The 22,189-nt window shown below is 31.2% G+C and overlaps 1 long non-coding RNA gene across 1 annotated transcript; it reads left to right on the top strand.

Moving 5' to 3' along the window:
- Positions 1–211: 211 nt before the first annotated feature.
- LOC142318231 (uncharacterized) lies at positions 212–17,884 on the top strand. The gene is made up of 3 exons (XR_012754856.1): positions 212–375; positions 12,946–13,105; positions 17,683–17,884. It is a non-coding gene; the product is annotated as an uncharacterized LOC142318231 (long non-coding RNA).
- Positions 17,885–22,189: the final 4,305 nt, after the last annotated feature.

Genomic DNA, 22,189 nt, shown 5'->3' with positions numbered 1-22,189 from the left:
TTTTTTTTAATAAATAGTTACAATTGTATTTTTTTAATGAATCATCAGATTTCCTGATTTATATTCAAGATCACGTTTTTATTAATCTAAACTGCTTTATTTTATAAGTTTATTCAATAATTACTTAATTAAAAACATTCCCATATTATAAAATAATTAAATGTAAAGAAGTTAATGTAATTTTTTTGTGAATTGTATTAATTGACTAAGAAAGTTTTAACAAAACAATTGCTTTAATTCAATGCATTCATGATTAAATGATTATATTGTATGCAACCATACCTATAAAAGCATTGTAAGTGAGTGTATCTACCTAGCTATCTTTTTTAGTCCATAGAATGAAAATTCATTGAGCTTTCTCAAGGAATGATTAAGGTAAAAAGTTTTTTATTTTATTTTTTTTTTTTTAGACATATTTAAAAAAAAACAGAACCAGTCAAATATGATAATCTCAAGTATAATTTATTATAATAAGCTAAATGTTATAGTTACCATAAAGTATTAAAATGATATATTATTAAATTTAAAACAAAAAAAAATAGTAAAAATACTCAGAAATTTGGTCAGAAATTTACATATTTTTACTAACTATAAGAAAAAAGTAAGTATCAATTTCTATTTGATCAAGATATCTAGATCTTTCAATGTTTTTGAAACTTCTTGAAAGATGGATAGTGCTTAAAATGTATTTCTTCCCTAATTAAGTTGAAAGTAACAACTATCACTATTTAATTTATTATTTTAATTTGCATCTGTATTTTCATAACTAAGAAAAAACTTCTGGAAGTTGCAGATTGGTTTGTTAAACCAGTTTATTTAACAATAAGATGAAATGCTATAAAATTATTAAAAATTATAGTCTGCTCTCTTTCTTTTAATGGAACTATTCTTCCAAATATCTTTTGGAGCCATTGAACAGCATTATACTCACTGAAAGTGAGTATGATGAAGAGCACTACTGTTGCTGGTGCGAGTCTTAAAATTATAGAAATTACCATTTATTTACTTAATCAAATAATAAATAATTCAATGTACACTTCACTTACTAAATAAAGAACGCTGAACAACTAGCCTCACTAAACAGTCTTGTCAGGATGAAACTAGAATATCACTATTACAGAAACTAGACCTTTTTATTAATTCTGGAATATTTTTATGTTGTGTATAAAGATAAAGGACCAAATTGCTTCCTGATTTCCACATAAAGTTTCAGTTGCATGGCTTCAATAACGTCATTAGAATAGGTGTTTGATGAATGTTTAAAGCCAGAGTTAAAAATTGTTAGTTATTTCTGAAGACAAAATTAGATAAAACCTAAATCTTTGACAATATAAAAAATTAATTTAAATAGAATGAAATAAAGGTTCAAACCCTTCTTTGTAAAACAAAAAACTTACATTGTTTCAAAGCTCAGTAATTTGTTATTTTACATTTTTCCGTCCGACATCTTGGAATTACATAAAGGGTAGATACTAGCGGTTAATACAAAGACTATAAACGAGATCACTTTAAATTTTACAAATGACAGTAGAAACTGGTAGATATCCGCGGAGAGAGCATAACCATAAGATTACATTTAAGGCGAAGATTAGAAGATGGGACTATATACAGTAGCGGTACGGAACGCAAACCGTTAGTCGATGTTTGAACACCATAGGGTTATCATCGCAGGACCAACATCGATATTGTTGTTGCTGAAGACATCGATGTTGTTCCTTCGCAAACTGGGTTTTATAGTAAATCATAATCATAATGTATATCTAAATCATAATGGACGTGCTGAACGTTGATGAAAGTGTTTTTGATAACACAATCACTCAGTTTGAATATCATATCCATTTACTGTACGCATCGTCTACTTATAACAACGATTAAATCCGGATACCGATTCACCAACAAGACGTGTACACGTTACCATGTAAAAGTTATTTAATGGTCGAAGGTACATTGACTATCAAATACGGTGATAAAAAGACATTGGAATCAACATTGACCAACAACGCGGTTTCATTTCTACTTGAATAGATACGATATGAAATAAACGGAACGGAAATGTGTCGCGTTCAAAAGTTTGGAATTACAACGACAAAAAAAAAATGCTGTCATTGCGTAAAAGTGAGGAAAATATTTTGGAAAACTTCGGTTGAAAGCTTAACGTGTCGGATAAATTTAAAAAACGGGACGATTTTGCTTCTATGTGCCTCTGCGTATGATAATGGGATTCACCGAAGACAATAAACACAAAATATTGAACGCGAAACAAGAATTGGTTTCGCTTAGATCTTCCAACGACGTGTTTGTATCTTCGAACGAGGCATCCGATTCCAAGTTGAAGGTGACGAAGGTGGCATAGAAAATTCCATATGTTTACATCACCGATTCAATGTGAATGAGATTGCAATTGTTGAAATGAGATAGAACGAGATAGGCCGTTGACGATTGCTTTTCGTATATGGCAGATCCATGAGTATCCGGCTCTTCCACAAACAAACATACATTCTTGAACGGTAAAGATGTGATCGCAAACGGAGAAACCAACATATGTGATATTCGGTTTACAGACCGATAGAAGAGACTATAAACGAAGACTAAAACCGCAAAGGCCGTGACTAATTTCGATATGTGTAAGTTGATAAACGTACGACTGTATTTGAATTCACACTACTATCCGTACGATATTCTACAGGATGATGTATGAGATGTTTGCCAGCTTTCGCTTCTGTTATTACAAGTCAGAAGATGAATGTCCTGCTTACCGTTTAACAGTTTTAAATTCCGAAATAATGTACCGTTGATCGTAATCGATTGTTCCAAGCAGAACGAATCGCTTAAAATGGGAACCACCGACGTACTTATCGACTTTGAAACTAAAAACAATATATCGGCCAGTACGGCCGCCTACTGTCTCATTACTCATGATACTATCGTAACATACACTCCGCTGACGGGAGTAGTGAAAAAGGTTATGTAATTTGGGAAATGTTTACACCATCATAGTTATGATTAGTGGTGGGGATAATTTCAATCATACAACCACTAACTAATGTGATACAATAAAGGGAAAGACGCGTCAGACCTCATTCGCAGTTGAGCGCTCGTCATGGGAAGAGTAATCGACTATCACGGCTTCCTCGGCAATCACAATGAGTTTATAGTTAAAGAACTCGCTGTCGTTGGAGATGGATGTTATATAATTCTTCATTTTTGTTCGCCGTACCCGAGGTCCGAGATGAAATCTAGATACCAACAGATAGCTGCATGGTTAGAGAGAAATTTTCACAAAATCGATTGGGATTACTGTGAGGCTGTATACAGCGAAGATAATATGAAAACGTTTTGTTCATAACTCGCTACAATATGCACAAAGGGGCTGGAGAAATCCGAATTCCTTCGACGATTTCATCGTCATGATCGGATGATACCGGAAGACGCACCGAAACCAAGTTCAAATTACATCGTAAATTGTCTGTATCACAACCTCTACACAAGTGAGAAATGTGCGTTAAAAACTGGATGTTTCTACATGGAATGGTTAGTTATGTAAAAAGCCGTTGGATCTGATCAGAGAAGCGGATCGTTTGAAAATACAAACGCAGAAAACAAAAAAATTGGCCAACAACGGTTATTACTGTTCTTTCAACAAATTATGTGTAAAATGTTGTTGGTGCAACGAACCACTTAAGTCGCACAATTTACAACATTGTAAGAACCGCATCAAGGAAAACATTTCATTCGATTCTATTGTACCACGAAGACTACCGTTATAAAGCTCAGACACAAGACGCTAATGTGTCCACATTTTTGGTTAGAGGTCAATTATAGTTATAGCCTTATTGCTTCCATTCGTAAGTAAAAATAAAAAAAATACAAAAACAAATAGAAAAAAAATACAAAATGAAGTACGATTGTTTTATAGTAGGTCTACTGGGGAGAGATTTCAGTCGTGTAAAAAAAATCTCAACGCGCCGTGGTTGCTACCTCTATGGTGGTGTAGAAACGCAACCAATAAAAGAGGCCTAATGATTGAATGCAGTCAGTTTAACGTTGGATGTTGAAACAGCTGCATCGGTGTGGTTAGTTAGATTTTTCCGCATCGTCGTGTAAGAACATTGTGACATCTGATGAAAACTGAGTACGTACGTTTCCGCACGCTTTAAGCACAAACATTGATGTAGATCGTTTCAATGCGGTTACAGTAAGTTTCAATTACAACGCTACCTTTGATGAAATTCACAGCGGGTTGCAAGAATATTTCGATAGTTCGAAGATCGATGCTGTTGACGGAATTTGTAGACATTGTATTGGTGGTGGGGCTAACGTATATTAAACAATAGGTTATGCAGCAGGCCATCATTCAAGGTGAGGAGATGAAGGTATCAACAATGTTGGTGTCTTTCTTATCAGGTGGTCCGATCACAAACTTAAGCTATATAAAGGATATTCTAACGGTACTCTTCCCGAATTCAATAATCGAAGAGACCGACACTTTATCAAATACGCTAATGTTTGGCATATCGTATAAGATGAACATAGAAGATATCGAACACGAGTTACCGGACATCATCGATTGGGTTATGTTGAGCGAGTGTGATATCCGTATATTTTAGAGAAGTTAAAAAAGTTAAACGATAGAATCATATAGACTAATCGTGCGTTGAACGATTACAAAGACGTATTGTTTTTGTGCAAAAAGTTATCAGATTTATAGTAATGGTTATTAAAAAGACTTTTACCGATTTAATTAACGAATTGAAAATGGTTGCATCGTACGTATGTAAACATTGTTTTATGATGCTTATCAAGCACTGTGATGATGAAGTTTCTTACAATTGATTGTAAGAAACTCGACTATTGTGATCGTGAGCTACCTGAATACTTGTGCTCGTGTGAATTGATTAATGGAAACGTGAAGAAACTTAAAACGTTGTTCCGAGAAAACAAATTCGAATTATGGAATAATTCTCCGTTCGCTTGTAGAGTTATCGATGACAACGAACTCTGCCGGTTATTTTGTAAAATTGCGGAAAGTTGTGGGAGAAAAGTTGAAGGTAAAATAAATATCTAAACTTAACCTTTGGTCAATCACTCCAGTGTGATGATGGACGCCATATCATTTATTAACGGTTTCAACGATGAAGATTGTTTCTCAATAAACTACCGTACAAGACGTTGGACGATCTTCATAACAGGATAAACTACATATTGTTGGATATGAGAAAGGTATTTACACAATATGATGAGGTTTGCATTTGTGTCATTTTATACGACTGATTCTTCGGACAACGCTTTCAGCTATATTTACTAACAAAGATATACAAACAGATTTACCGAAGGGGAAATGAAAGTTGTACGACATCATCTGATGAAGCTAACTTATTACAGTATGAAAGACGATTGTATCACTGAAGATTTAAAGTTAAGTTTGTAAAAGAAGTGTGCGGACGTTTCTTAGAATTACTTATACGGACATGTTCAAAGTCGTCCATAATTAATAACCGGATGTGTGCGAGCATTTCTTAAAATTAATTGATAAACTTGTTCGTACAAGTTCAAGGTCGTTCATAACTGATAACAGCCTCAAAGACGCTGCAAATTACCTCATTACAAGTGTGCACTTTGAGTGTTTACATCGTCACCGTCGTCGCGTGTATTATGGAGCTAATTAAGTAAGTAGATGTTATGGTTGATAAACTACATTTGTCACCAATGTGTTTCAAATTAAATTACAGTTATATATACATTGTTGATCTTGGACATGTATTTGATAAAGACGGTGATGTAATTACGAAGATGATCTTCGATCCGATGAATAATGACAAATTCTACTTTGAATTTAAATGTGGAAACAATTCGATTAGTCTCATCGTCAATAAAGAAATAGTATTTTCCGGTGATCAAGGTGAAAACGATAAACGTGTAAAGGCCTTTAAGTTAAACGATTCATTGAATATGGAGTTTGCTACGATTACGTAAAACAGATTAACTGTCTTGTATAAAAAATAATGTTCTCGTTGGTAAAGTATATACCGCAAAGGAAAGGAGATTCACCACCACCTCTCGTATGGCAACCGATGGATTGGATCTTTGCTAATTTTATATCCAATGTATTTAAATATCTTGTCTGACAAACTTCAAATTTAGAACCTTATGAGGATATTTAAAAAAATATTTATGAATAAATTGTTTTCTGCTTTCTGCATGTATGTCAATATTTTGAATTCTTTTCAGTTATTTTTTTAAGTTCTTCTGGTGTATTTCCCAAGAACTGGTTTTGGCTTTCACTAGATAATTGTAGAAGGAAGAAAATATAATTTTTCTTTGATCTTCATTCATTTTTAATGACACTTTAATAACACTTCATTCAACAGTCATGGTGGTTTTAAAAAATTTACTTTCTTACCACTCAATTCGTATTCATCTCCTTACTCTTTTGCCTTTTTATGAATATTTTGACCCCACTTGGCTGGATTCCTTACCTTTTTACTTGATTTAATCCTAAGTTCCTCTTCCAGGCTGTCGGCTGATGAACTTATTCCATTTATTTGTGCATTTTCTTGCAAATCAATTTTTATGGTAGTGTCATTTTAATGTTTTGGATTACTCATTTTTTTTAAAGTAATCATTTTCTTTTTGTAGATTTTGATTATCACTATCACTAGCAAACAAATTTCACTTTGTGAAGAAGGAACATACACATCAGAACTGTCAGAAAGAAATAGGTTATCATTAAAAATAAGAATAGTGAATAATTTTTTGTCATTCCACTATTTCAAATTTTTGTTGGCCCATCATTAAAAATAAAAGATTGGTTACTTGAAACTTGAGTTTCTATTGCACCTTCTTCTATCAAGTTAACTACTGATTCGATAATTTTTTTGAAAATCATTTTCCACTTCAGTACTTATTTCATTTAATAAATCTGAACCTAAAATTAAAAACATTATTGTTGAAGATAGCAATTCCAGATAATGTTATGCTAATTTTCATTATTATCTACCTAAACCTAACCTAAGCTAAAACAATGTTACATGAGAAAACATGATAATTTTAATCTGACGATAAATATTTAAAATTTTAGCACACATATTTCAAAATAATAACAATTGTGTTTCGATGTAGATATATATTATAAAACTTAGATGAAAATTTTTATTGAAACTTGTGGAAAGAAAATTTAATCTCTGATACAGTTATGAAATAATAAAATGTAAATAGAAAATAATTAAATCATTGATTTTCAACATACCTGATTTATCTTCTTCAACATCTTAATTTTTCTTAAATAACTCAATCACGTTTTTACCTTTAGACTAAAAATGTTTTCCATTCAACATTTTAATAAGTCACAATAAAACTAGCCAATATTATTTCGTAACCCTTAGGTCAGTGGTTCCCTAACTGTGTAGTGCAGCGCCCTGGGAAGCCATGGCCTCTTCACAGGGGTGCCGTGAAATATTCTAAAAGCTTCATAATTAATTGAACCAAGGTATTTATAATTATTGATTTAATGTTAATGAAGTAAAAAGATAATGAAGATACAGGAGTTTTATTTATTTTTATCTCTTACTTACAAGTAGTCATACTTTTACAGGGTAGGACGCCATGGAAAATTTTTAATTGAAAAAGGGCGCTATGACTCAGAAAGGTTTGGAAACCTTTCACTGCCTTAGGTTACGATATCACCTGTTTTTATAGTAAAAGAAAAATCATATATCAATTGCTGGCTTTTGTTTCGTGCAGTAACAACCAGTTTCTACATTGGTAAGATAAAAAAGCTATATCTGATAAGTGCAAGAAATATCTATGTCAACACTGCTGGCTCTTGTTCAAAAACTTTTAGTTAATCATTAACCAATATCTACTTTGGTATTTACTGCCCCAGAAAGTAGCACCTTTTGTTTAAATTTCCTTTGATGCAAGTTGGATTGCAACTAAACATCTCTTCGTAGAAATAAAGATAAGACATTGGTGATTGTTACACAAGAAAATTAGGCACTTTGAAGTTCACTGACATTGATAACTCATTTTTGTCAAAAATTGAGTTTGATGGTTCTTAATCGTCACAGATTTACACATGCATTGTAGGTAACAAATTTTTTTTAATAAGTCCTCTAAAATGTCTCTGAAGAAAACCAAAATTGTTTTTTTCATGATAAAGATGCAAAAAATCCAGTACTCCATTTTTGACATGGTCACCATGCTTTCCCATTTAATATAGATATTCTAATTACATTCACCAGGAAAATAGAATACATCTCAACTCACTTGAACAAAATTAAATTTATAACAGCAAATTTTACTAAAAGCACTTATTAAAAGATCAAACACAATGTTCAAGTTAGCTAAATTGTTAAGAGAACTGAACATGTGCATTTGTTACTAAACACCTGCATTCCCCTTTGGACTCACAATCTTAAATGTATTCCAACTAGTATTAAAAATAAATTATGTGACTAAAAGGTAATTCATTACTTCATACACATATTACTAGAAAGCATGACAATAAAAATAATACATCTTTGTAGGTCCTTTATAATAATAGTGGTTGCCTGAGTGAATTCCTAAGCAGAAATAGATTATTTTTAATAAAGAAATGTTTATTTCAATTTGTATAAATTTTTGATAATTTAATCTATTTATAATATATTTACTGATTTTTATTATTCTGTTCTTATTTAATAATAATACACAACAGAAACACAAAAGTTTTTCAGTGAGTAATATTATTAAAAAAATATCCACAAAAAATTAGTGTACCTTTAACTGTGTTTATTCCGTTATCAATACAAAATCTTGCAATACAATCAAAATTGTTGGCAAGGTTGAAAAAAAAAATTATTTATTCATAAATAATATTATATACCATCTGTGCCACGATTAAAAAAAAAACTTAACATAGTATTAATTTTAATGGTTCAGTGGGTCTGTGTATTCACTCTCATATTGCACGCCAGCTCTGTAGGCTACGTTCCCACATCCTCTGTGACATGCGATTGAGCATTTCTGGTGTTAGGTTACGGAAGGCATCCCCCACAGCGTCTCGCAATTCTTCATTTGTGGGGTAGCGACGTGCAGATACGTATGACTTGATAATTCCCCATAATGAATTGTCTGTTTTGGTGAGATCAGGATTTCATGCTGGCCATGATATCGGAGCTGGTGACACTGGAGTACCACGGCCAATCCAACGTCCTGGAAATTTTTCACTCAGAAACGTGCGGACTGATAGAACAAAATGTGAAGGTGGTCCATTCTCCTGCAACCATACTCGTTCCACGAGATCCTTCTCTTGAAGCTGTGGTATTAAACATCTCTAAATAAGTTTGTGCATTCACTGGCCCGTAAAAAAAATAAAGACCAAACAAATGACGAGCTCTCATTCCACCCCTCATCATTGCTCACATTCCAGCCCATATCATGATGTGCGGTGGATTTCTTTCTAACTCTGTTGCGTAATAAGGATTTTCTTTCGCCCAAACTAACACATTTCTGTCACGCGAACTGCGATAGTTTGCAGAGTCGTCAGTAAAAAGCACCTTTCCACGATGCATTTCAGCAGGGAATTTTTCTAATAAAGCCCCGCAGGATATAGCGCGACGTTCCATGTCTGCATCTAACAGCTCATTGATGAACATCGAACGAATTGGCCTAACTTTCAAGTCCCTTTTCATATGGTTTTGCATTGTCGTCCGCGGTATACGAAGTTCAGTTGACCGTTTACGAATTGATTTCATTGGGGAATGTTCAATGGAAACTGCAACAGCAGTACACGTTTCTAACATCGTTAACTTTCGTCGACTCTGCGGCCTCTTTTTAACACTCCCTTATTCAAACTTACGTTTTTCCCAAGCCAACATTGTTGCTTTTTGTGGTGGCGGCTTATGGCTTATTAAAGTGTTGCCGAAACATGTCACCAATTAGCTTCATTGTTTGATTCGTATGTTGTCGTTTATAAATCCATACATACACTTGTCACTTACCTCTCCTTGACGCTGTAACTACTCGTATCAGCCATTTTAGCTTAACCTGTGACTTTTACTTAGAGTATGTGACGTTGTAAAAAACTGTTGCTAACCTACCCCAAAGAAAATACTTTGTTGTAAACATATATCCTAACACATACTTTTCGTTAACTTTAGAGGTACGGTGAATTCCCGGTTATACTGTAACCAGTAAATAATGTAAAATGATTACATATAAAAAATAATTTTTTTTAAGTTTTTATTTAACTAATATTAATATTAACATTAATAAAAAAGGAAACAAATTAGAAAAACCCTCTAAAAAGTAAAAAAAATATGAATTAAATCAAATTGAGAATTTTAAACAAAAAAATATAATATATTAACCAATATAAAAATACACTGAAAAGTAAAAAATAAATTATATAAATATCTAATAAATAACCAACAAATAAAAAATAAATTATATAAATATCTAATAAATAAATAAATGTAATAATTATTAAATTTTAAAATTAAAAGTAATAAAAATATTTAGTTAAATAAAGCGTGGCGCAGTTTTTATAATTTATTTAAAACACAACATTTATTTTTACAGCAATTAATCTTCATTTTCATTTTCAATAACGACGCGAGAAGGCGGAAAGGTCTCCTGGAACCTCTCCAGTTGAAACTGACTAGCTACAAGTAACAATCTGGGAAAATGCACCCACTCGCTTTCTTTGTACATGTTCTCACATAGTTGAAGTTCATCTTCGAATTCTGCTTGTAATCTAAGCCAAATAGAACCCACTCTTTCCGCTAAAAGTTTCATTTTAATTAATTATGAATTTTTATTTAATGAATTCATAATTACGATTACAATTATAATAATGATAATAATTAATAATTTTTCAGATTACCGTCAAAATGTAATAACTTTGTGCAAGATTTCTAGATTTAATTTTTATTTTTAATCTTATTAACCCTTAAAGGTCATCTCGATGCAAATTTGAACCATCAAAGAATTAAAACTTGAGTTATTTTATTACAGATAAATAAAGTATATACATATACTAAACCTCATTAAACAAAAAATATATTTTAAAATACAGCAAATGTCTATAAATACTTATTCGAAAACATTGTTATAAAAACTGTGTCACGCTTTTATTTAACTAAATATTTTCATTACTTATAATTTTAAAATTTAATAATTATTACATTTATTTATTTATTAGATATTTATATAATTTATTTTTTACTTTTTAGAGGGTTTTTCTTATTTGTTTCCTTTTTTATTAATGTTAATATTAATATTAATTAAATAAAATCTTTTTTAAAAAGTAATTTTTTATATGTAATCAAATATATTTTTGTAATTTTTTTGTATTTTTTTTTTAAGACTAAAAAAAGTAAAAATATTTATTTTTACACATCGAAGTTACATACGTGTACCAAATTTCATGATTTTCATACGATATATAAAAAAATATAGCAGTTGCAAGATTTGATTATTCCTAAAGCGAGTTAAATAAAAGCTTTTAATAAGAGAAATTAAATTTTTATTTAATAAATGGAATGTTGATTAGGTATCTCATTAAAAATGTTAATCTTTGCATTGAGATAACATCACAAAAAATTAAGGAACAGACACTGTGCCAGTGCTTAGGGTTAATGATTTAAACTAAATTACACAGATTATATTGCAACATATCAATGAAATACAATTTGTAACCATCATTATAAATCCTTAGTTAAAATGTTTTTCAAAGGAACCTATTCTCAGTTACTCTAACAAAAGAAATTATTTTAAACTAATAAAAAGAAACTTAATACTTTAAAATGAGAACAAATAGTAAAGAGTCAAATTTTTGGGGTTGGGGTTTTGGCAATCTTGATGCTTCATGACTCCCTCTCAAAGAAAAGGATAAAAAAATCCAAGAATAATTTTGGAAGAATGTATACATATATATGCACATTTGGACATAGTAAGTATGTTGGCATGCATTCTGATAAATATCTCTGAAATGACAAGACATTAAACTTGAAATTTGTCTAAAATATTTTTAAATGAGGAACATTGATGCCACTGAATTTTATATTTAATCAGACCAGGGAGTAGACCATTTAAAATTTTCAATTTTGTGGGGGCATTGTGGAACTTGAAATTTAGTACAGTGGTAATATTATGTGAGTTGTTAACACTATTTAAAATTTTAAGTCAGTTGGACTTACGGAAGAGGATGTAAATTAATTTAATTGTTTTAGCATTTTTATTACATTTTTCAAAACAGATTTCTAAAAACTATAAAACTGAATAAATATTCCTCAACACAAGTTCCAGCTTATGTTAAATTCTGGCCCAGATCCAACAACAGAATATGGTCACAATAAAGATAATCGTCATTTTATATTTTGTTTAATATTTCTAACTAATCTATAAATAAATCAGGCCAAAGTAGCTCTGTTCATGAGATAATAATTGCATTCAGCTTTAGGCCTCTACAGACAAGCAGGTAATTGGGGGTACCCAATTTCACATTTTGATGTTTTCCAAATTACATTAAAACAATTTTTGAAATCTTATTTACTATTCCCTTATAAGTGAATCAAAAGAGATATTAAGTTTTACACGAGGAAAATATTACTAAATTCTATCACATAGCAAAATATCATCAGGATCTTTAGAAACCTTTAGTTATGTAATCCTTGGTTGTTTTTTTTTATATTCAATTTAATTTTAACATAATTATTTTTGTTTATTTACATTGTAATCAGTAATAGGGGGGGGGGGATAAGGAATTATTTATTTGGTCATAGTAATACGTTCATTCTTTTTAATTAGGATCAGAGACTCTGTCAGTAGGAATATTAACGGAGAAAGAAATTTAGCATTGCTTTTATAGTTATGAATTGTTTTCATAGTTCAACAATTTTTATGATTAGTACTCATAATAATAATTCTATTTATATATTTATGCTTTTTTAATTTTTTTTTTAGATATTGTGCTATAAACTGCTGAATGTACTCTTATATTATGCAACAATTAGTTTTCAGTCTATTTTTGTTACAACTTACAGTCTTTCAGTATGTTTCCTCTACACCAGATTCCTGTATTTATGAGCTGGAAAATAAAAAATGCATTATGCCTGGTTGTAAGGTAAATTAATTAATGTACTATTTAACAGAAGTATAGTGTTTATATGAACCTGTATTGTACAATCCTTGGAAAAACAAAATAATTACTCTATACATATCTTTTTTTTTATTAAATTTAAATAAAAGCAGAGAGAGAATACTATATCTTAAAGAGAGTAGGAATTTATGAAAATTTTACTCATATGTGTTTTTCAGCTTATCAAAAAATAATTATCAGTAGAAATAACACCAGTAAATATTTTTTTTAAATTGTTATTTAAAGCCTACACCACAAAACAATCAGGAATTTCGCTTCTTAAATTTAAAAAAAATTATGCCTTCTTTTAAATTATATTTCTATAAATAAGACATCAGAAACAGCTTTTAACTCTTATTCATGGTGTAAGGGATAATACCTCCCTCAAACCCTATAAAATATAAATTACTTTATCTTTTGGCTGATCTAATTGATCGATTGACAAATTGTTCAGTTGTAATAAAAAAAAACAAACTTATATCAGTTATAATGGTCTAATTGTTTTTTTAGTCCCATAAAACTAATGTTAATAATAACTGTTTATAACAGCTAAGATTAAATAAGATATTGCTTATATCAGTAAAGATTCCGTACACAACCAATAAAAAGGTATTTTTATAATGGTAAATAAAAAATCAATAGTAAATTTAGGTAACAAATATGTTACCAACCTGTTGACTTTTCAACACAATAAAGTTGCGATATAAAATAAAAACTGAAATATTTGTTTTACAACTGTGTAGTTAATAGTATAGTATGATAACAATCTTTAAAAAAGCATGGGAAAAGTATTGAAAAAATATACAGATTTTATAGAGCACTATACACAAACTTTATTTCACATAAAAAGAAGAATAGTTTAATATGAATATTTTAATTTTACTGCTACAAAACATAAACAACCTCTCCCCATTATCACTGAAATAAACTTTTTTATGCTCATGGTCTTTCAATAACATTAATTTTACCATGTAGCACAGCAGTTTCAGTATTTGTTTCATACAACTTAGGTGATTTTTGTACTTCTAGTTTCATGATGTATATTTGTGAGTTTGTACATATCTTAAGTTTGTTTTCATAATCCCTTCCACAGTTTTAGCAGAATGAAATTGAGGAATTTTAAGATGGAAGAGGGGGGGGCGCGGAAGATGAATATTAGCACTTTTGATGCTGCTGGAAAGATATGAATTTTATATGATTATTCTTTTCTTAATTTCTGAAAAATTAGATGTGAAATAAATTGATATAAAATAGAAGTCTTTTATTACTGTTTCTAATTTTTTATATTTTATAAATTAACACAACTATGGTCATCCGTACCTGTGAAATAACAATTATAACCATTAATAAAAATTTAAATAATTGGTTGGAACCTGTCGTTATTTTTGCATATATTAATCTCTTATCCTGTAATATTGCAGTGAAATTTCAGTTAACCTGTGTAGCTACATGAGTAAACTCTAAATAAGTAATTCTCCAACTTCTTGAATACTTAGAAATCTTAAATTTTTCACAGTTATATTCTTAATAGAAAAACTAAGCACAAAATTATCCTGATTAATGTTTATTGTTTATTATCTTTTTGGAAACCTGCAAATGTGAAATATTTTGTTACAAAAAATATAATTAAACTGGTTTTGTTAAAGTATTTAAAGGGGATGAAAAGAAGTTAAACCCGAAATTAGAAATAATTTTTATTTCTATCTGATATATGTGTCAGACTGGACAATTACTAATAAGGATCACCCATAAATATAGAACTAAAGTTTTAAGCAACATACCTCATAATGGAAAAATTAGTACTAGCCTGTAGAATTTGTATACAGAAATTTCTTAAAACGTGTATACTCAAAGAAACATTATGTAAACATACAATATATCAGTATATCATAAGAAAAAACATGGCATTGATCAACAAATTGACATAATATTTTCTGACCCACGGTGGCAAATTAATATTTGATCACATGAAATTGGCTACCATAAGAATTTTATACAAGTACTTCCTTGCATAGAGGACACACACACACTTTAGGTTTCTTAGGGTTATATTAATTACGTTTTTTAAATTATGGCAGATAGTTTAATATTATTTTTTTTGGCAGGCAACAAAATTAAACTGAGTTAGAAAATTAAGACATATATCTAAAAGATCTTGATTTTATTTAAATTATTCATTGTCGTTGTAGTTGTTAAACTCAAAACAGCTAGATAATTGAATACTGCTTCTTTTAAAATCATAGCAATTGTTCCTGAATTTGAACTATTAAATTTTAAATATAGTTACACATCATATATGTAAAATCAATAGCAAGGCATAAGACATTTTTCTAATACTTAGTACATGTATATATATTTTTTATGTAATATTTTTATACTTAAACTTTTATTTTATGTTATATATGTATTTCCAAATTCTGAAGAACTAATAGAACTCCTAAACTTTAACACCAGCAATAATAACACTACCGAAAAATATCAACCCTCCCACAATAAAAGAAGTCTGCGAAGCACTGGGTGAGATGAAGCATTACAAAACAGCAGAAGTCAGACCTTTGTAGAGATCTGGAAACATGCAGGAAGACCAACAAAATCACCCTTCATCAACAGCTTGTCAACATATGAATCAAAGATGAACTAACAGAACACTGGACAACTGCCCTCATCCACCTGATCCTCAAAAAACAAAGAAAACAGATTCTAACAAGAATCTGTTTTCCCTACACACAATACACAAAATTCTTTCAAGAATCATCCTCAACAGGATTGATTTGCAATTTGAGAAAGAGCTAGGAGAATACCAAGGAGGTTTCAGATCCTGGAGAAGCATTCCAGACCAGATTATAAGTCTCAAGCTAATAATGGATCACAACAGAAAAAGAAACAGAGACATGGTGATAACATTTGTAGACTCTAAAAAGCATACAATTGCATTCACAGAGAATCTGTACGAAAAATTCCAAGATACCTCCGACTACATTCAAAATTAATAAACATGATAAAACTGATTCTTACAAACATTAAGTCAAGAGTGAAAGTCAGAGGCAAACTCTTGGAACCATTTGAGATCAAAGCAGGACTGCACCAAGGTGATGAACTCTTACTGCTACTATTCAATTGTGCTGTGGAAATGGTAGTGAGGGAATAGGTCAAAAAGTGCCCTCAAAAATAAAAATAGGCCAAAAAATCAAAAACAAACTGTCTTGGTGTGGCGACTTGGCACTGCTAGCAAATGTGATTAATGAAGCTAAAACATAGATATTAAAACTTCAAAACATTTCAAATAAAATTGGTCTCAAAATATCAGTGGAAAAGACAGAAATTATACTCCAAAAATCAACACAATTAAAAGAAGTAAATTTAAACAATAATAAAGTCAAATAGTAACCCAATTTAAATACCTCACTGAAATAACAACAAACAACCTAAATGAAAAAAACCTCAGTTCAAACAAGAAAAACAATCTAGATAAGCTGGTATACCTAGAGTAAAAAAGTCCATTCAGAAATGCAAAAATAAGACACTAAAACATATTATAAAACTGGAAGCCACATATGCAGCAGAAACACTCATCCACCTGAACAAACAATCAAAGACTATAAAATCAAAAGAAGCCTTGGAAGAACCTGCATCAACAAAAAGTACCAGAAAAATGGGCAGAGGTAGATCATGCTGAACAAAATTGCGTACAAAGAATTAGAACCTATCACTGATACCATCCATAAGAGGAGAATAGGATTCTTTGGGCACATCATGAGGATACAAGAATCAAGGCTTATAAAACAGATAGTATAGTCCATTCACAACTTGAAAAACATCAAGACAGGATGCTGATGTATCAGAGAAATAAGAGAGGTTCAGAAGGAATTGACCTTATACCAGAAGATACCACAAGATAAAATTAAATTAAAAAAATCAAGGACAAAAATGGACTCACTTCACAGTCACAAGAAAGAAACTCAGAACATGAACATTTTCAACATCAGAAGGGAACAGCAATCAGAACATATGAAACAGTACCGGGAAGACCACAAGATCCAAATAGTCCCTTCAAAGAGACTTGGATAATGTACTGACTAAAGTGATCCTATGCAGTCAAAAATATGAAAAAAAAAAAAAGTATTTCCAGGATAAATTTACAAGTCTATTGCTCATCTAACAATGAAAAGAGGTGTCAAGAGGTGCTGTGAGTATGAGAGATACTTCATTGTCAGTCATACTATATTTGACAGGTTTTCTGTGGTAGCTCAATAGTAAGGCTGGGTTTGGTTTATTAATATTCTACCTGAAAAATCCAAATCGATAATTAAATATTGATAAGTTAAATAGGAAAATATTCTACCACTCTAAAACTTTACCCTAAATAAGAAAAAAATAGATAAAGATTATTTGTTATATGCCTGATTTTAGAAGCAGAATCAATACTAATTAGGCAGTTTCAAATTTTTGTCAATAGGAATAAAATGATAGATCTTGTAATCAGCTCAGGCGGTAGAAAGAATATAAAATTTGTCTTCATTGTATTTTTAATTTTTACTTATTAATTAAAATTTTTGTTTCAGTGTTATAAATCAGGGGTGCAGTGCTGTGTAAAATCAAACTGCATACAATATAAAGATTCGACAGAGAATGCAAATATGGACTTTCATTGTGCTGCTGAGTCGCAGAATAAAAGTATGTCAGCCAATTAAAATGGTATATACGTACTTAATGTCAGTGTAATAATGATCACTGATATTTCAGAATAAAAGATTAACTTTTTAATTCTTGTTGTATTTTTTCCATTCAATTTTAAGTTTGTAACACATGTAAAACACTGGGCATTTAAGAGGCTTAAGTCTCTTATATGTTTGAAGATATAAAATTAAAAAGGAATTCTTTTTTTCAGTTGGTTTCTATATGCTAAGTGACTGATTATTTTTCTTGTGACAGCATGCAACAAACAGTTGCTACATTTTAAGTAGTTAGTGTATGTAAACAAACATACAGTTTGCAATAGGCCAATACAATTAGTTAGCGTAACCCCGTCAATCTTAAAATAAAAGCATTTTATATTGCCAAAGTTAGGGATTAAATGGTTGGAAACAACTATTGTAAAATATTATTTATAAATATAATACTATACTGATAACAATATCATTAAACTTTTTTTTTCAAAATTTAATACATATGTTTTATTATAATTTTGACTGTGGTAATAACACAGGTTAACAATGTAAAAGTTGTTTGTAAACTACCAACTGATTCCTACAGATTTTGGTGTGCAGGTTTCAGGAAAAATAATAAAAAAATTCCATCGTGTCATTTTTTCACTTAATCAACTTATTAAAATAATCTCAAATTGATAATCAATATATTTTATTCATAAAACGTTGAATAAAAAATTAAACCTGTGTTAATTTTTTTGATACTTTATTATTGGTTTGGTTATATGAAATGAATACAAGTAGTGTTCATAATTTTGGTTCGATACAGTAAAACGAGTGAAATAAAAATAAATCACTCACAATTAGAACATTGTGTTGAAAGGTTTTACTAGTATTAAATAGTTTTCTAAACCTTCAATAGTGTCTAGTTTTCTTTCATTTTTAGAAGTTATTTTATTTGTGCTGTCCTTGTGTTTTTATATTTATAAATGACTTCAAAGGGTTGTATTAATTCACCAAATAACTTCCGTTAGATTTTTGATAAAGAAATGTCAAAGAAATATTACAGACTTTGTCAAAAAGTGTACAACACCTACTTTGGGGTAAAACTTGGTGACCAAGATAAAATATTGGCCCCTCATACATTTTGTTCTACTTGTGTGGAAGAACGACGCAAATGGACAAAAAAATCTTTTCAGTTTTGAGTACCAATGATCTGGAGAGAACCACAAAATCACAGTGATGATTGCTACTTTTGTTCAAGGGTTCAATTTAAAAATAAGAAAGAAATTATGTATCCAAATTGTTATTCGTCAATACACCCTGTACCTCATGGCCCTAGTGTGCCTGTACCTTCAGTTCCAGAAAAAGTAGAAGATATACTGAACAACAGTTACAGGAAGATGACAATGATAATGATGATTTTATTTCTGATAGTTCTGAACTACAACTTTTTTCACAGCATGTAACTGAATAACTTGGTCAGAGATTATTTAAGTCTTCCTAAACATTCAGTAGAACTTTTAGAATCTAGATTAAAAGAAAAAATCTTACTGGCCCCTTGCACTTCTTTCTCATGATATAGATAGAGAGAAAAGAATTTACTCCGTACTTTTCTGAAGATGGAAGATTAATTTAACAATGTTCCTGATATAATGGAGCAGTTGAACACAAAGTGTGATGTGCATGAATGGAGGCTGTTTATTGACTTGTCCAAAACAAGCCTGAAAGTTGCTATTCTTCATAATGGCAACAAATATGCTTCAGTGCTGGTAGGACACTGTGTGTATCTGAAAGAATGCTACGAGAATTTAGAATTAGCTTTGTCTAAACTGATATGTTATGATCATGAATGGATAATGTGTAGTGACCTAAAGTAATTTCTATGCTTCTGGGGCAGTAGGGAGGATACACCAAATATCACTACTTCTTGTGTGAATGGGACAGCCAGGACAAGAAAGAAAGAACATTGCACCGTAGGGTATTACTAGAATCTGGGAGCAAAAATGTAATATGAAAAAGTTTGGTTGATCAACGGGAAGTCCTTCAAGCTTCACTTCACATCAAACTGGGATTGATGAAACAATATGTAAAGGCTCTAACTAAAGAAGGGAGAGTGTTTTAAATAAATGAGGTGTGTGAGAAAAGTAATGAGATTGGTAACACTGCGAGCGATCTTGCAACGCTGTGTCTACTGGTCTGTGCTAGACCGATTTGTTCATCCCTTCCACATGCTCAGTATGAGTTTCAACTCTGTTCAGCCAACACATTATTTTTGACAGCGCCATCAGTGAAGTTGTGTTTTCTTTTGTGTGTTACGAAAATGGAGCATCAGAATTTAAAGCAACGTTGTGCAATCAAGTTTTGTGTTAAACTTGGGGAATCTGCGAGTGTGACCTTTGAAAAGTTGAAAAAGGCCTATGGGGAACATTGGTTATCAAGAGTACAAGTTTTCCATTGGCACAAATCATTCTTGGAAGGCCGAGAACATGTTTAACATGTTCATGATCAACCTCGCTCAGGGAGACCTTCAACTTCAAAATCTGACGAAAATGTTAAGTGTGTGAGGGTTCTTGTGAGATCAGACCGTCATTTAACAATAAGGATGATGAGTGAATAGTTAAATTTAAACACTTTCACCGTACATCAAATTTTGACAGACGATTTGGACATGTGAAAGGTTTGTGCGAAATTGGTGCTGAGCAAACCTCACAACGGAACAGAAGGACAATCAACGGAACAGAAGAAATGTGTGTGTTGATCTTCTTGAGAGGATTGGCAATGACCAAGATTTCTTCAATCGTGTGATCAAAGGTGGTGAATCCTGGATATTTGAGTATGATCCTGAAACAAAGCGAAGGTGGCACACTCTGTCATCTCCTCGACCGAAAAAATGTTGAATGAGCAAATCAAAGATCAAAACCATGCTGATTTGCTTTTTTGACAGTAGGGATATCGTGCATAAAGAATTTGTTCATCCAGGACAAACTATCAACCAAGTGTTTTACAAAGGTGTCCTTGAAAGGCTCAGGAAAAAAGTGATTCGCGTGAGACCAGACATTGCAGACAAATGGATGCTTCATGACAATGCCCTGTGTCACACGGCCATTTCCATCAGGGAATTTTTTACCTCAAAATGCATTCCTACGGTTCCTCAACCCTCCTATTCACCTGATTTGAGTTCTTGTGACTTCTTCCTTTTCCTGAAATTGAAACATGTCTTAAAAGGACGTCATTTTGGAACTCTGGAAAACATTCAAAAGACTGTGACTGACCAGTTAAAGCCCTACCAGTTGATGCCTTCCAGCGCTGCTACCAAGAGTGGGTACAACGACCCCACCGGTGTATAACTGCCCAAGGAAATTACTTTGAAGGGGATAATATTGTTGTTTGAAAAAAATAATAACTTTGGTAAGTAAAAAGTCAGTCTCATTACTTTTCTCACACATCTTGTGTATACCATAAGTTTTCACAGCTCTCAGAAGCCATAGTGAAAGAAAGCTAAGTGATAATTCACTGATCCAGTTATTCATAAACTTTTTAAAGATGAAGCCTTTCACACCAAAATGGAGGACATTGAAAAAGAAGCATGGAAAGCTTTTAAAGAAGTCGTAAAGAAATTCCTTGGGAACAATAAGGACCCAAATTTTAAGTGTATAATGTAAAACATGCTAATGAAATTCCAAGACTTGGGTTGTTCGATGAGCTTGAAGGTACATTTTCTGCATTATCATTTTGATTACTTCCCCAAAAATCTTGGTGCTGTAAGTAAAGAACGGGGTGAAAGATTTCACAGAGATTTAAAACAAATGGAACAGAGATATCAGGGAAAGTGGAATGTGAACAGATTGCAGACTCCTGTTGATGCATCCATATAGATGATTTTCAAGTTGACTACAATAGAAAATGTGGCTTGAGAAGCATTGAAAGGGAAAGAAAAAGGCAGTACAAGTCTTCTTAGAGGTAAGAAAATATACAAAAATCCTTTCTCTTGTCCTATTACTTATTTATAAATAAAAGTTTTTCACGAGGAATACATATACAATATGCCTTTTTTCCATTTTATTTTTTTAGTATAGTGAAAAATTCTTACGTGATAGAAAAAAATGGTGGACATATTTGAAATCACTGCACAATCCTTACTAATATTATAAATGTGAATGTGAGTTTGTTTGTTTGTTACGCTTTCACGCAGAAACTATTCAACCGATCATCATGAAACTTCGTATACATATTCTCAAAGGTATTGTGAAGGACATAGGACACTTTTTAGTAAAAAAAAACCATATTTTTTCGGCAGGGTAAAAAAATTTACATTGGTAGGTATGATCGTCCGAGAAAAAATTTCACCAAATTCAACGCCATCTGGCGTTCCAGTAAGTAAATGAAATAAAGTGCCACTCCAACCCTATAATACCGACGG

Source organism: Lycorma delicatula, chromosome 1, assembly GCF_047948215.1.
Source record: "Lycorma delicatula isolate Av1 chromosome 1, ASM4794821v1, whole genome shotgun sequence".
Lineage (NCBI taxonomy): Eukaryota > Metazoa > Arthropoda > Insecta > Hemiptera > Fulgoridae > Lycorma > Lycorma delicatula.
This window is presented reverse-complemented; position numbering and strand designations above follow the sequence as displayed.